Consider the following 17126-nt stretch of genomic DNA (forward strand, 5'->3'; position numbering starts at 1 on the left):
GAAAGCATGTTGTAAACTGTAAACTAAAATAGTAAAATAAATTATTATTATTAATAACCGAAGGATAATATAAGTCATCTTTTGAACACGCACATGGAGAGCTCTGTTTTCACCCAATTTCATCTAATTTATTTTCATCAGTACAAATGGGGCTCCAAAACTCTTGGAAAATCTCCCTGAAGATAATAGTCTGTATAGTCTTTGCTATGTTATTGGTTTTGAACTATTGCAGTGATGATAATAAACCTTTTAAGTCGATTTTACTTCTTATTTTTATACCCAGACAGCATCATCATCCCCTCCAAAAAAAAAAAAAAAATACAGTTTTACAGCAGTTTTCTCTAAAAGGTGAGTTAGTTAAATCATGGGCAAAGAAAATACCAAAATTTACGTGAACAAATGTATGCCTATTAAGTAACACATTAACTGCAAGTGATTTCACATGTAAATTACCCACAATTTGAATGTAATTTTCTAAATTTTTTTAATGTGAGTAGTTTCAAAAGTTCTTTGGTGTTTAATAACACGTGCCATTTTTAAGGCAGTTGTTAAAATGCAGATGTTTTGTTCAGTGCCTGACCCTTTCAAGGTACTGCCTGAGAGAATGTTGTTATTTACAATTGAGGCTGTCTCTGGATCTCCTGCCTTCCTTCCTCCTCACACCAATTATGTATCTGACTCTTAGGGAGGCAATGGAGACTCGACTGTGAACAAGTCAGACACAGTCCCGCTCTTGGGTTGCACAGAATCTAGTCTCACAAGTATTTCAGTGTCTGAGTCCAGTCCTATCCTGGGAATTTTAGGTTTTCCCAAAAAAGAAGATAATTCGTATGCTTGAAGAGCTTTTGGGTTCTTGTACTTTTGAGTGGTATTTTCCTGACCACTGTATAACACTATATAACAGCTATGAGTCAGAATCGACTCAACGGCACCCGGCTTCCTAGAGATAGGAATCGAGAACAACTAGAGTTAGCTCCTTTCCTATAAAGCTAGGAATCTAAACTGAGGAAACGCCAGGTGTCATAAAATTGGTTTAAAATAAAAGATACTAATTCTGCCATGAAGAGTTTTAGCATCGTCGTGTATTCAATCACAAATTTTTGAATAAGCTAATGCCATTTACCATATTTTCTTACAGTCCTTTCAAATATGCAGATACATGGAATATGTAAATTCTGACTAGATGACGAACAGCATAAATGAAAATGACAGTAGCTGAATCAGTGGAGGATGGTCTTTTATTTGTGTAGGTTTAATGTCCTCTGGAAAGATCTCCCATTTTATTCAAAAAAGAAATTTATCAGGTTTATGGTATGAGATTTCCAAAATCTCACAATGAAAAAAGCAAATAATATTCATTTCTTTAATATTACTCTTATAATATCTTGAATTTAACCTTTGTTTAATTTTATGACCCTTTAGCATAGGGATTTACCACGAGAAGACACTTCTGTGTACATTCTGACATAAATACAAGTTCTAAAACAGGTTTACTAATGACACAACTGCATCAGAAGTCATGTTGGAATATACTTTTAGAACAGAACAGTTTAAAATACATAATTCATTTTTACGGGTTAAGAATATGAGGGAAATACCATGTAACACCAAATTATTTGGGGGAGTGAGGTCTTGCCTTTGGCGAAATGTGAAACTCCATTTTGCATTTATTGAACCCCTAGCTTTCCACCATGTCCATCATCACCTTTAATCACCCCTCTATCCCTGTCTGTTTCCCCTGATCCTTTTCCTGTACTATAGAGAACTTCGTTAGAATTTTTAGAGAAAGCTATATACCACACGTACCCCTGGCCTCCTACAAAATTAATCTGTCCTCCAACTGGGTTCGCCTTGCTGGTTGATGTTCTTGATATTGATCTCCCATTTATTCCCCAGCACACTTCCCTTAGCAGGTGCTTCAAAGCTCTCTCTGCTCACACATTCAATTCACTACTTACCCTTTCCATTCTCACCAAATAATAACCATCCTGCTTTCCTGAGAAATTCACAGACAACTGGTTTGTGCTTTCAAATTTTCCTTTGTCTCTACCTTAAAGCAGCCAATCATTATTGCATATCAACCAGGTGCCAGGCACTGTGAAAGGCAACAGGATGCAAAAAAAACTGATGTAGCTGATTGATCTTTTTACCCACAACACCCAGCACAGTTCCTGGCATATAGTAGGTGCTCAACAAATGTTGAGGTGAATGAGTGTATTAGTGAAAACACAGGTCTAGAGGTAAAATGCTTTAGGTAGAAGAGAAGGAAAGTAAAGAAGCACAGAATAGATGTTGTGACCTTCTCAGATGCTCTTTCTTAGTAAAGTAGGATGGTTCCTAACTCAAAGGAAGAGGTATTTTTCATTTCCAAGGCTAAACTCATGCCATCTCTTTCTACTTCCTCTGAACTTGATTCATCTCTCTCAAAGGGGGACATCTTCACTATAACTTAATACACCCACCCTCACACAACCATCACCACTTACAACAACAACTTTATCAGACCCTGCTGACTCTAAGCATCTTATTTCTATGAGTATATTCATTTTCTTGCCATCAATCATATTGCCTCCATACATTCTGACCTTTGTTTTATTGCCCTCATCTACACCAGCCGAAAAATCACCTGTTCCTTCAGGCTCATCTTGAGACTCACCACTTCCACCCAACCTTCTCAACTGGAAGCTTCCCTAAGAGAGCCAGTATTGTCTGTGCTGCTTCTATGACACATATCCTAACCTGCCTTGTACTTCCCATGTATCACCATGGGTTTCATTTCCCTAACATAGTCAGGATTCAATAAATACTGGTTGAATGACCATGATAAACTGAATATCTTAAATGGGAGTGGTAACAGGAAAAAATATATAAAGTTCTCTTTTTACAAAACAAACTTTTTTTCATATAATCACTCTAATAAACAATTTATCTTTAAAAATCCATTTCTAATCATGTCTTACCACTCAAACGAATGAAGTTATCAAAACTTTGCCTAGCCTTGGTCTTTAACTAGGAAGATACAGTGAGAAATGGTGATGGCGATGTAGCTTTAGCTCCCTCCCTCTATTGTGGAAGGAAGCTAATGTCTTAATGTGATATGAGTTACTAAAGATTCAATTTTTCTCCAATAAATCTTCAAGGGAGTTGCCGGGTATCTCTGAAAGACTGGTTTCTCAACCAGTCTTAAGTGGATTACTTAAGATTACAAATGGGGATTTCTGGTTTGCTTTCAAATGGTTCTGTCTTCCTCATTTTGTCATGTGCTGGTATCACTATATTCTATCAAACAGCCTCCCCATTTCAACTGAGAATGAAGAGGTTCTTGAGAAAGAACTTGTAAAAAGCAGGTACAATAATAAAGTCATAGATGGTTCTTGGAATTTGTTAAAATGAAATGCTGCATCTAAGTACAACGTAAGTGCAGCATCTTAGCCATGTAAGATGATTTTCACAAAGTAATCATCATGATTAAAAAAAAAAAAAAAGCTCTAATTGAATCATTCTTTCCAAAAGATCAGAATTCTAAGAATACTTCTCAGAAGCTCTCAAACTTAATATGGAACAGGAAATATTGCAACAAGTCCTCAAGAGTGAGAAATAAAAACAGTTGCCTGTGCCATTCTTTCACGATGCTTTTTAATCATTTCATTATTCATAACTATATAGTACTTGTGTGTGGTGAAGAATGTAGTCATAGGGGAATGTAGCCATCAGCATGTTGGGATATAAAAAAGAACAAAATAAACATACTCAGTAGTTCTCACATTTCATATTTGAGACTTTACATGTATGTTCCTTTTTTGAAACACAAGAAAACAATGTGTGTCTATGCCGTAACTAGGTGAAAGCAGCTCTTTAGTAGATTAGTAAGGCAAGATTTGTGGTTTCTTATCTTGACTCCCTGAACAATACCAACAGCAAAATAATGTGAAAAATAGCATATAACTTAGCAGCTGTACCTACAAGGACACAAATGATATTTTAATGTTCAATCAGAAATATTATATGCAGAAGTTATGGAAATCTACCACTAAATTTTGTGATGGTTAAGATTTTAGTATAGCCTATGATCAAAATTTCAAAATAATATGAAGAGTTTGAAGAGACAATGGAAACTATAGAGAAGAAATAAAATAAATTGCGAACAACTCAACAAGAACATGTTTGAAGGATGTATTGAGCATGATTCTTCACCCACCAGTTTAGGAGATGAGCTTCTGCATATACTTCTGGACTGTAGTTGAAGACGCTTTAATTTAGCCAGCCATTCTGTTTTTCAGCATTCTCAGATCTTGGCATTCTGAGTTTCATCCTGACATTGGTAAGATGTATGTCAGGATAGGATAGGGTATGCTGCAGTAATAAACCTTAGTGGCTTAAAACAAGATAAGTTTTTTTCTTGCTCCTGTTGCATGTCCATCATGAGTTGGGTGGAAATCTGCTCTACATTATCCTCATTTAGGGATCCTAGCTAAGGAGGGAGCTCTATCTCCATGCGTCCACAATTACTGTGACAAGAAAAAAGTAAAATGGCAAATAGCACACTGTTAAAGTTTCTAGCTAGAAGTAATATTTGCCACTTCTGATCACATTAATCGACTAAACGAATCTAATGGCTATGCTAACAGGAAACAGGGTCAAGAAGGGTAATCTCCTCATGTGCCCAGGAGAAAAACCAGAATAGTGGATAGAATTAAGAACTTCCACAGCCACCTAGAAAAGATTGGCAAGGGCAATTCTAATTCATTCTCTGTCCAAGCCAGATTTGAGTGAGAATTCCTTCCTTTTCTATTTGTGGAATATAAAGATACCAACAGATGATAAATCATTTTCTTAAAAGGCTAAGTATGAAGGAATATTATATGGAGCATTAGAATCAACTGTTTTACTCTTCACCCATTTCTTTATGGATTCATGGTCTTTGTTTTGCACCCAAGGGGGCTATAATTTGGTGGAGAATATAGGTATTGGCTCCATAAAATAATTGAGGATGAGGCAGACCATCAATCAAGTAAAGCATGTAAGCCACAAAATGAACTAACTCTTTCATTACTGTTGGTATAAACGGTATGCCAGCCACGTCTTATGCCTCTGGACCTCAGAAGTAAGGCATTATTCTGGTTCTAATGCATTTAGTGTCAAAGCAGATCCCTTTTGAAATGCAAGAAGTTCAGCAGATCAGAATTGTGGCCTCATTGTTGTGTAGGTTGAGCATTCTATTAGGTGATGCTTCCTGGATGTGTAAACCTTTGCATTTTTTTCCCCTTTATTTCTGTGATAAGGTCTACAAGCGTAATTATGGCTTTCCTGCATGATAGTTAGGGAGCCTGATGGGTTTGTTTTGGTTTTTCTGCATCATATTTGGAAAACTAGAGATTCCCCATGTAACGTAATAGAAAGGTGCCTGCAATAAGTTACTTATCTAGCTCTCATTGGTATATTATTATATCACAGATCGGTGGTGCCAGAGTGCCACTCACCTCATTGGTAGCTTGTATTACCAGATCATATTTCTCAAAATCCATATTTCCAACCAAAAATTTAAACACACTCAATTAGTAAGCATGCACTCCAATACTGAAAACATGTGCCGTCAAAAAAAAAAATTTTTTTTTTCAGGAGAAACAATGTAGTTAATGAAAGGGCTAATAAAGGCATATAAAATAAAGTGAAAGTTCAGTGCTGAGTGGAGTTAGTTAAGAAAATTTTCTTGTAGAAGGTATGCCATTAAACGGATATGACATATTAGGCTTAGATTGATAGAAGCAAAGAGGGAATTTCTAGTTAGAAAACCAGCAACTAAGAGGCCAGAAATGGGAATGAGTAAGTTGAGATTTTCTCAACTGGACTAAAGAGTGGGAGTTGAGGTTGAAGCAGCACATCAAGGTGAGTTTTCTATGAATTTGAACACCAGGCTGAAAAGTTTACATTTGAATTGATGGCAACTGTGAGAAAATGTGGATTCAACCAAAGCCAGAATAAAAAAAGTGTTTTAAGTTGTAGTAGCTTTTAGGATACACCTAAAGAAGAAATTCTAAGAGGCTGTATTTTACCACACACACGCACAAAAAAATCTTGAGGAAGCTGAAGACAGAATTCTTTTTAGCTCTTTTGGAGCTTTGGTTTGGTTGGGGACATAGGTCATGTCTTCAAGGTAAATTCAGTGTTTGAATGAAAATTTTCAAGTATAAATTTGATCACTGATGAAAACGCTTTCTCTAGAAATAGTTAAGAAAAATAAAGTCCTATTTCAGCTATTGAAAAAAGTTTTAATTATTTTACCTGGAGACAAGGGAAGGAGAGAAGGTTAAATCCAGGGCTCCAAATTAGTTTGAATCAGTTCAGTCGTGGCCAGTGAAGTGAAACCAGAACAGACTGGAATTCTTACAATTTGGGTGACCCGGGAGGGTAACCAGACAGGAAAAATTACCGTCGAAGCCCTGGAATGGGACACTCCGAAGAGATGTAGTGAACCCTTTCAGGAGCCTGATGTATGAGACTGGATTATTGCCAGGACTGTGGAGAGCGACGCACATTCAGGGTGGTGCAGTTGGCTGCCATCTCTCAACCAGGCAGTGCCTTCCCGACTCTGCACAAAATCCGACAGGCAAGAGATTTGGTTACTGTGCAACGCGTATGCCGCTGTTGTTTTCTAATAGGGAGATTAAGTTTCTACCAGGGCTTCAACCTATAATTTGTCCCATTCAGGTTACTGGCTCACTCAACTTCTAAAAACTCGGGTCTGTTTCGGTGTCACTTCCTCGGCCATGACTGATCTAGGAAGAGCCAGTTCAAAAAAAGGCCTAGTTAAATCAGTCTACCTTTCAGAGCCTCAGTTTTCTCATCTGTAAAAAGGGGGTAATAATTGTATCCCCTAAGAATTGTTGTGAATATTAAACGATAAAAAAAAAAAAAAGCACCTAGCAAATAATAGGCATAGTAGCAATAATGGCACTGATTATATCTGGGCAATTACTGTATGTTATTGAATTGAATTAAAGTTAAGAAAAAGTTCCTAATGTATTTATATTTGTAAACAAACAAAAAAAACAAACCCATTGCCATTGAATCGATTCCAACTTATAGCAACCCTATAGCCACCCTATAGGAGAGATTAGAACTGCCCCATAGGGTTTCCAAGGAGTGGCTGGTGGATTTGAACTGCTGAGCTTTTGGTTAGCAGCCATACCTCTTAACCTCTGTGCCACAGGGCTCCTTAAATTTGTAAGGATTATAAAATTAATAAATCCTGATTTACTAAGTAAAGTCAATCTCATAATTTTATTTTTATTTGATTATAGAAACAGAAAAAAAGAAGAAAATAAAGTTCAAGTCAGAGAATACAGTGTTATATTTCTAAATTTTTCATGATTCTTGGTAGGCTTTGTTCCCCTTAGCAGATATTCTGCCTCCCTAACCCAAGGGCAGAAATTTTCAATGGTGACTACACTCAAAAACTGTGGTGGGCATTGCACGTCCATTTTACAGATGAGGAAGCTAAACAAAGTAAGTAGTACTTATGAAGTTGAAAAAGTAGTACTTTAACTCATGGCATTTGATTTAGAGTACTGTGTTGATTTTGTTGTTCCCCATTAGTTTTATATTACCTTGCCTTTTAGGTTAAAATTTATAGTTATGAGTGTGTTGATCTTCAAATTGTATCCCCAGGATGATTTTTAGTCAATTTAAGATCCCTGAGGATTTAATCACTTCCCCAAATTGTTTTCCCTGTTCTTTTCTCATATCTCTTCCACTCTTTGAACACAGAAGATCTGGCAGATGGCAATGAGTAAAATGAAAACGAAGAAATAAAATAGAAATTTGTATTTAATAACCTTAAGATGTTGTTGTTATTATTAGTTGCTGTTGAGTCAGTTCTAATTCATGGTGATCCCATGTGTTGCAGAGTAGAACTGTTCCATGGGATTTTCAAAACTGCAACCTTTTGGAAGCTGATCATACAAGCCTGTCTTCTGCGACACCTCTGGATGGGTTTGAACCGTCAACATTTTGGCTAGTAGTTGAGCACTTAACACTTTGCATTATCCAGAGACCCGCAACCCCAAGATAAAACCAAACCAAACCTACTGCCGTCAAGTCGATTCCGACTCGTGATGAACCCCAAGATAAAAATAGTAATCATTAAATTTTAATTGGAAATATCCATAGAACAGACATAAATGGGTATGCAAAATATAGTTATATAATATGTGTGTCAGAGTAGAACTGTGCTCCATAGGATTTGCAAATGGCCAATTTTTTTTGAAGTATATTGCCAAGCCTTTCTTCTGAGGCATCTCTGGATGGATATCAAACCTCCAACATTTCAGTTAGCAGTCAAACTCGTTAACCATTTGCACCACATACATATACTAATGGGGTCATTAGTTTAACAGAATATTGAGGTCTGATATTTCCTCTGACTGGGTGGATCAACACAGTATGGAGACAATGTTCTCAGTCTCAGCAATTAAGAAGAAATGAACAATGGTAATTATTCTCTAGAAGTATTTGTTTTGGTGGCTCCTAACAATCTGGAGTTTCTGCTTTCCTGGAGAGTCATCAACACTTTGGCATTATTGATCAGAGACCTTGAAATGGTGTGTGTGTATGTGTAGGAACAGTCACTTAAGGTCACAGAGTAAATTCTTTGTGACTCAGTTGTACCACATATGTGTTTATTTCAGCCTTAGTGTGTGAAGGCGCCTTGGGCAAATGCATTTGGCAAGCCATTAAGAAAAACATGACCTTTGTATGCAATATGAATGCTACTATGCCATACGAACATCACACACACACACACACACACACACACACACACAGAAATCCACCCCCAGAAAAAACAGAGAAAAGGAAAGGGGGGAAAACTGCTGAAATTATAAGTTTTGTGTTAGCCTGTTTCATAATTTCTCAGTTGAAACTACAATTTTTCTTTTTTCTACTTTTACACATGCAGCCCAGAAGATGGACATTTGGCAAGCCATAATAGACTGCTCCTTTCCCAGGTATCTCCTGCTTGTTTCCTTTATCTGTGAATAGGAAATGGCTTAAAGGCACCTGTGTGATGAAGGTCCCAGGGGCAGCTGCCTGACTAGTGAATGCCTGATTATGTGTTAACATGCTTTGTCAGATATTGGCAGAATCTGTTCTCTTCTTTTGCCTTTTCAGCAAGGGTACCATTGACAGGCTGGCTACCCATTTATAGAAATGTTGTCCATCAAACTGTGAGGAAGGACAATAGTGTTTTTCTGTAGCCAGTGACTGTGGGAAACTTTTCTTTGGCTATTCAGGCAATTTTTGTAGCTTGCTCTGAAGAGGAGAGACTGATGAGTGCAAAAAGTACAATTAAGCAAAGCCAGACTTCAATTGAAGGCTGTAGTGTAGTCTGCTGTTCTCATTTTTTTTATTTAGAGGGGGAGAAAAAAAACCCATGGGTTTTCACGTTGCTGTGTGGCATTCAGCAGGGGGCTATTACAATCCTAAATTTTTTTTTCTAGACCACCTAATTCTAAGTTAAAATTAAATGTAATGAGAGCCACTTGGAGTTCTGAATATTTTAAAGCATAATTCCCACAGAAGGGATTCGACCTAAACTGCAGTGAGCATCAGTTGGCTAATTATAGCTGCATTTTATATTACAGCAGGTGTCAGATGCAGTCATCTCAATAAAGTCCACATAATACTCTGGGAAATAACAAAGACTTTTCTTTGAATGTGGATACTAATTTCTGCTAGGTGTCATATGAGCCCTGATACTTCTTATTGGCATTAACAAGAGCACTGCAGCACTCAGAAATGCTTTTTGCTTGGGATGAATTGATACTGTAAAGCACTTACCAGTCAGACTTGGCAGATGTCAGTAGTTAATACCAGTGTTGCAGAGGTTGGAATATAATGCAAAGAGTCTTATGTAAATACTCTTAGATGATGGGCTGGTTTTGAGAAGGCACCAACTCACTTAATGAAAGTTAAATAGATAGCAGTAGGGTATCTGCATTTACTTTGGCTTCTGCTTTATTCAAAGTCCTCCAGAAGTGAAGGGCAGATGGTAAGGCAGTAAACTAGGTGAACAAAATACGCTGGACTTGGATGAAGACTTGTTATGTTCACAGTGCTTTCCTTGAACTTGTGTGGGTGAGCCGAATTACCTAAGTGATAGGGAGAGTAAAAGCACGCCTTGAGGTAAGAACTCCTGTGCATATCCAACAGATGAGAAATCAATTTCATTTATAAAATATGTCTATAGTTGAAAGACAGTTGGACAATGGGCTAAGCAAAAAGGATTTCACTTTAAAATGATGACAATTGTTGTGCACCGCTATATTGGTCTAGGAGATTTACAGTTTATCCAATCTATTGTAGTCACACTGGATCATAGCAGATGAGATCAAAAAGGAGAACCTATTAAAAATCTTATTACAAAATACCACCTACGACATGGTGAATGTAAACTCTTTACACACATTGCATTCTGGATCAACCCTGTTTTCTTTATCTAATTTTGAACTAGCAAAGCAAAGGCCAAAACCAAAACCAAACCCACTGCCATCAAGTCGATTTCAACTCAAGGTGGCCCTATAGGACAGAGAAGAACTGCTCTGTAGGGTTTCCAAGGCTGTAAATCTTTACAGTACCAGACTGGGTTCGAGCCTCTGACCTTTTGGTTAGCAACTTAACCACTGTGCCACTAGGGCTCCTTAAAACAAAAGCAGTGTGTCCTTAATTCTGATTCCCAGAGGCAGCTTTACATTCTCATTTTGGCAGTTCTTATATGTCGCATGGCAAAACCTGTAGGGTGTTGACGACAATTAGCCCCCACTACTTTCAACATTGAATAAGTCAATAGATGTGTGAGCACTGGGAGGAGCAAAGCTCTGTGCAAAGCCCGGCAGTGAATCTAAAATAGAGGACACAGTGCCTATCCCCAAGGTGCTGACCATCTTATCACAAAAGTAAAGTCCCTATTAGCTCTTTTGTATATTTATGTTAATTTTTGTTTAAATCGTATATGTCCATGGATTTTGATAAAGCCCAAAATAAAATTGTGAGATAGTATTAAGCCCAAACCCATTATCGTCCAGGGAATTCCTACTCATAGCGACCCTATGAGACAGAGTAGAACTGCCCCATAGAGTTTCCAAGGCTGTAAATCTTTACGGAAGCAGACTCCAACATCCTTCTCCCACAGAGCGACCTTTTGGTTAGCAGCTGAGCACTTTACCCACTACACCACCAGGGCTCCATGATAGTATGAGAAGTCACAGAGAAATCACTACAAATGAAGACAGGGAATCTGCTAATGGCAATCGTTTCTTTATAACATTAGCTGAATAATGTTCAAGTGTTTGTAATACCTGAAGTTTCAATTATGAATAATAATTTATTTCCTTTTTATATAAATATAATATTTGTTTATTACAGAAGATGTAGGAAATGCATATAAGATATGAAAAGAAAATAAACCATAATTCTACTATCTAGATTCAGATATTAATATTTTGATATGTATCATACTTATTCTTATCCACTTATATATATTTATATATATGTTCATTTTAAATAGTGGGATTATACCATTTAATAACAGTATTTTAAACAAATCTTATGAAATATTTAGAATATATTTCCATATTATTATTTAATCTTCTTCAACATCATTTTTAATGATTATACAATATTCTAGTGCATGGGTATGCCGTACTTCATTTTAAAATTTCCTATTATAGCACATTTAGCTTACTTCCAATTTTTGCGAAGATAAACCACACTATAATGAACACCCTTGTAGCTAAATTTGATCAAAGTCTGTGATTATTTGCTTATTCCTGGTAGTGAAAATGCTGGATCAATGAACACGTATAATTTTAATTAAAGTTTTCAAGACACTTTTGATAAAGACAGAAAACACCTTTATTATGAAATTCTTTATTGTCTTCCCTCTAGGGTGAGATTTTTTTTAAAGCAAAAGTTAAGAGTTTAGTTTAAAATATTAAATTGCGAATAAAACAAGATATTTCAGTCTAAGTAGTAAATCGATCAGCCATTACCTGATTAATAAACAAGTGGCTTCAGTAGACATTAGAGTTTCAGTATGAACAGGATCTATATACTGAATGCTAAATTTGCAGTACCTGACAGCACAGTGTGAATATCCATGGTATTGGGGCCATAATTTAGAAACAGTGGAAATAGTTCTGGTGTACATTTAAATGTTATACTTTTAAAGAGGTCTGGTATACATTTAGTCTCTGGGTAGGACAAACGGTTAATAATCTGGGCTGCTAACTGAAAGGTTGGAGGTTCAAGTTCACCCATAGGCACCTCTGAAGAAATGCCTAGTGATCTACTTCCAAAAAATCAGCGGTTGCAAACTTCATGGAGCACAGTTCTACTCTGACACACATGGGTCGCCGTGAGTCAGAATCAACTCAAAGGCTAGTGGTATGTATATATATAAATGTATATAGACATACATACTTATATATATGCTTGTATATATGTATTAATTAGTACTGTGTCTTTAATATGGTGAATTTATTTAAACAGTGAAAAGGCCGTTACACTTGGCCTGCTTCCAATTTTAGCCATCCAATTTCAGTTGGCCTTCACCATGACTTAGAAATCCTTTGGTACATATTTCCTACCATGCCTCACACAATAATTATTCCAAGCCTTTTTTATTCTTTCCCAGGCTAATCCAAGAAGATTCATGAGAGCCAGAGAAGGACTAAAAAAATTAATTATTATGTTTTGCATTGATAGCAAAGCAATGTATACTTTCCTTAAATAGACAATTAGGGATAGTAAGTGATCTTGGAAATATTGTTAGGCTTTAACTCTTTTCCAAGTAGAGTACTATAACCATAATCATTAAACTTGAAAAAAGTGGGAGAGATTAGCTAATCATATTCTACATCTAACAGAGAGCCAAGACATCCCTACTTTGGAATACTTTCAGTTAAGTATTTATGTTTTACCCTAGCAATGCAAAACCCTGGTGGTATAGTGGTTAAGAGGTTGGGTGCTAACAGAAAGGCTGGCGGTTTGAATCTGCCAGGTGCTCCTTGGAAACCCTATGGGGTAGTTCTACTCTGTCCTATAGGGTCACTATGAGTCTGATTCGACGGCAATGGGTTTGGTTGGTTTTTTATCATGTAAACCTATTGCCGTCAAGTCGATTCTGACTCATAGCAACCCTATAGGACAGACTAGAACTGCCCCATAGAGTTTCCAACAGTTCCTGGTGGATTCAAACTGCCGACCTTTTGGTTAGCATCTGTAGCTTTTAACCACTATGCCATATAGACACAAATTAAGATGGTTGCCTGGTGTATAGCATTCTTACTGTGACGTGTCAGGGCTACCTGCCCATCTACTTTTGTAGAGACCATTTCTCCCCAAACTCTAGACCGTAACCAAATGGGCACTGTTGGCATCTTACATGTTCCTCTTCCCTAAACTTGATGATTGATCCAAAGATGTGCAAAATACTCAGGCAGGGCCCAAGAAAGCCTTATATTTTATAATGGGAGATGTAGGATAAGTTCTTTCTCCTCTCTGTTTTACATGAACCAATTAGAGTTGGGTTCTACTACTTTAACAGTACTCAGTTCATGGTATAATCTTATAATTAGCAAGTCCTATTTCTCTATTTCACCAAGTATCTGAGTTTCTATTCCAATACATCTTACAAAGTTTCTATTCCAATTTAGCTCTTAAGGTATGTTTTTAAGTGTATTATTATTATTATTTTTTAATAATTCTCACTGAGACTGGTTGAAGTAACATCCAGCTACATTAACATAATTCCTAGCAACCAAGAGCGTGCATTAATTGTACATTTCGTAGTTATTATACCTCATTTAATTCAGTGCATATTGCTGGGTACCCATAAGCAGGACAAACAGGCCACTGCTTATTTGAGAAACACCAATCAATTTTTTTTCTTAAAAAAATAATTCTCCCCACCTCCTGTCTGAAATATTACCCTTTAAAAAATTGACCTGATATTTGAAAGTTATTTGATTTTTAAGATTTCATTATTGAAATGTGACTATTTTGGGATTCTAATCACCCTAACTAGTATCAACAAATGTTTTTTAACACGTTAACTGGAATTAGTGCTCTGGAGGTGAGGAGAATGGTGAAGTGGACTGGGTCAAATCCTGTCTCCAATGATGGCCTGGTTGCACTTAACTTCTCTGTGCCTCAGTTTCCATATCTGGAGAGGAGGGAGTGTTATTATTAATTATTTATATTTTAATTTATTATTGTCGTTATTAATGATCACCGGTCAGCATAAGATGAGTTAATATATGTAAGATGCCAAGAATATTACCTCAACGATATTTCTTTTTAGTGGCTAGAAAGAGCCCTGGTGGTGCAGTGGTTAAGTGCTTGGTGGTTCAAACCCACCAGCTGCTTTGTGGGAGAAAGACGTGGCACTCACCGTGGCAGTCTGTTTCCGTAAAGATTACAGCTTTGGAAACCCTATGGGGGAATTCTACTCTGTTCTATAGGGTCTCTATGAGTCAGAATTGACTCGACAGCAACAGGTTTGATTTGGTTTACTATGTGTAGGGTAGGAGTCCCTGGATGACTCAAGCAGTTAAGCACTGGGCTACTAACCAAAAGATTGGTGGTTTAAACCCACCTAGAGGCACCTCAAAAGAAAAGCCTGGTGATCTGCTTCTGAAAGGTCACAGCCATGAAAACCCTATGCAGCAGTTGTACTCTGTACACATGGGGTCTCCATGAGTTGGAATCTACTCGTCGGCAACTTTTTTTGTGGGGGGAGAGGGCACCTTAAGGTGCTGAGGATTGATCAGTGAATGAATGAGATTTTTTTTAAGGTTCCTGACCAAATGAAGTTTATGTTCTACTGGGATGAGAAAGACAATAACCAAATAAGTAAGTATATAGCATTATAGATGGTGACGAATAGTGTGAAGAAAAATAAAACAAAAGGGCAACAAGTGCCATGTGGGAGGTGTAGAGTTCACTGTTATACATAGGATGGTGAGGGAAAGCCTTGCTAAAAGTGTCATTCTTGAGCAAAGACCTGCTTTACAGATTAGGTAGATTGGGTTGTCACTCCCAATTCTTCACTCTCTTCCTCTGCCGTGTAACTTTTCAATACCTCCCGCTATAGTAGGCAGAATATATTTGGTTTCTTTCTTGTGCTTCTGCTTTTCACCGTGAAAAGAACCTGTCTGCATAGCTATCATTCCAAGGAGAATAAATGGAGTATACCTAAACCTAATTTGTAGCCTGGAAACAAGCCAAACCAATCCGAGCTGAGCCCAGCAGAAACACAGCCTTCCCACAGACTTAATGAGTTAGAAATAAATGCTTATTGTCATAAACCACTGAAATCTGAGAGTTATTTGTTACACAGCATTATTGCAGCCATAACCGACTGATACACTTGCCCAGAATCATGCTCTCAGTTAATGTGAGAGCCACATTTGTCTGATCCTAAAACCTATCTTCTTTATTACTTACTATGCTACTACAACTCAGTCCAGACTATATTTGGGGGAAAAACTACTAATCGTAATTGAAATCTTTTCAAAATGCATTGATAATCTCATTTTTTTTCCTACATTCCAAATTTACATTTTTTCCTTCATCTCCTAATAGTGTCATCAGCCATTTATCATAAAATCTAATAAACTTGACATATCCAAACTGGTAAGTAGGATTGAGCTCTCCTGGATATAGTGGTCACAGTTTTTAAATAGGAAAAAGTCAAATATTAGCACTCTAGGAGAACTATTTAGGATATTGACAAAGATCCAGTCACCTTATCACTTCACCTCTAGAGTACTACACATTTCTTCCAGCTCACCTCTGGGTGTCAAAGCCTTCCCTCTGCTGTTCCGTTACACAAACCACCATCAGAGTAATTTTCCCAAAGTGATGCTGTATTCACATTACTTTGCTCAAAAGTACTTCGTAGCTCTCTCCTGCTCTCCAGAGAGAATCCAGACTCCAGGGCCTGCCATTATGGACTCTTTATAACCTGGCCCCACTTCTGGGCTGTTCTTTCAAGTGAGTCCAGAACGCTCTTGCACCTTTGGAGAAGACTGGGGCAGAGAACTTAAAGACCAGAAAAGTCAAAACATATGTGAGAGGTGTTTTGTTGACTAAGCCAAGAGAATGACACATTCTTAACACTTTACTCATGGAAAAAGAGTTCCCCTTAGGTAGCAACCAATGTACATTTAACCAGAGATTTATACACAGGTACACAGCACATTTATCCTTACAGTACAGTTTTGTGGGGATTACAAAAGGTAACGTTTCTACCATCAGGCTTATACTTTATCACCCTGATGTGCTTTGAAAAGTGACCCTGGGAACATAAAGATGAGTTAACAATAGGGAGTAGCAATTGTACTTTTTTTCCTTAATTATACAATTGAGAAGCAGCTATCACTTCTGGTGAACTATCCATAAAGTTGAATTGATCCTCTAAATATTGCAGCAAAGTAGCCAGTAAGAACTATTATCATTCCTATTTTACAGATGAGAACATAAGGATACAAAAGGAGAATTCCCTAAGCTCTTTACCAAATCCTGCCCATTCTTCTGATTTTGGCTCAAACGTCATTACCTCCCTGAGGAATTTCCAGAGCCTAGAAGCAATCTGACAAGATGCATATTGCCAGGAGGGGTCAGTCCCTGGAAAAGGACATCATGCTCGGTAAAGTACAGAGGGTCAGCGGAAAAGAGGAAGACCCTCAACAAGCTGGATTGACACAGTGGCTGCAACAGTGGAGTTAAGCATAACAACAATTGTAAGTATAGTACAGGACCAGGCAGTGTTTTGTTCTGTGGTGAGTAGGGTCGCTATGAGTTGGAACTGACTTGGCAGCACCTAACAACGATAGAAGCAATCTGAACTCCCTGAGCGCTTATTTATAGTCTTAAGTCATGTTTAGAGTTTTATTAGAGTCGTTCATATACGTATTTTATCTCATTTATTAGATTATAAATTTCTTTAAGATAAAATAAAAACACCCAAGCTTGTTGCCATCAAGCCAATTCTGACCCCATGTGTTACACAGTAGAACTACTCCATAGGGTTTCCTTGGCTGTAGTCTTTCTAGAAGCAGATCACC

General features: G+C 37.3%; 1 long non-coding RNA gene across 1 annotated transcript; it reads left to right on the top strand.

Moving 5' to 3' along the window:
* Window positions 1–283: 283 nt before the first annotated feature.
* LOC126083859 (uncharacterized) lies at window positions 284–16796 on the top strand. The gene is made up of 4 exons (XR_007518883.1): window positions 284–348; window positions 7907–8135; window positions 8957–9005; window positions 16531–16796. It is a non-coding gene; the product is annotated as an uncharacterized LOC126083859 (long non-coding RNA).
* Window positions 16797–17126: the final 330 nt, after the last annotated feature.

The sequence above is a fragment of the Elephas maximus genome, chromosome 10 (genome assembly GCF_024166365.1).
Source record: "Elephas maximus indicus isolate mEleMax1 chromosome 10, mEleMax1 primary haplotype, whole genome shotgun sequence".
In the NCBI taxonomy this organism is placed as follows: Eukaryota; Metazoa; Chordata; class Mammalia; order Proboscidea; family Elephantidae; genus Elephas; species Elephas maximus.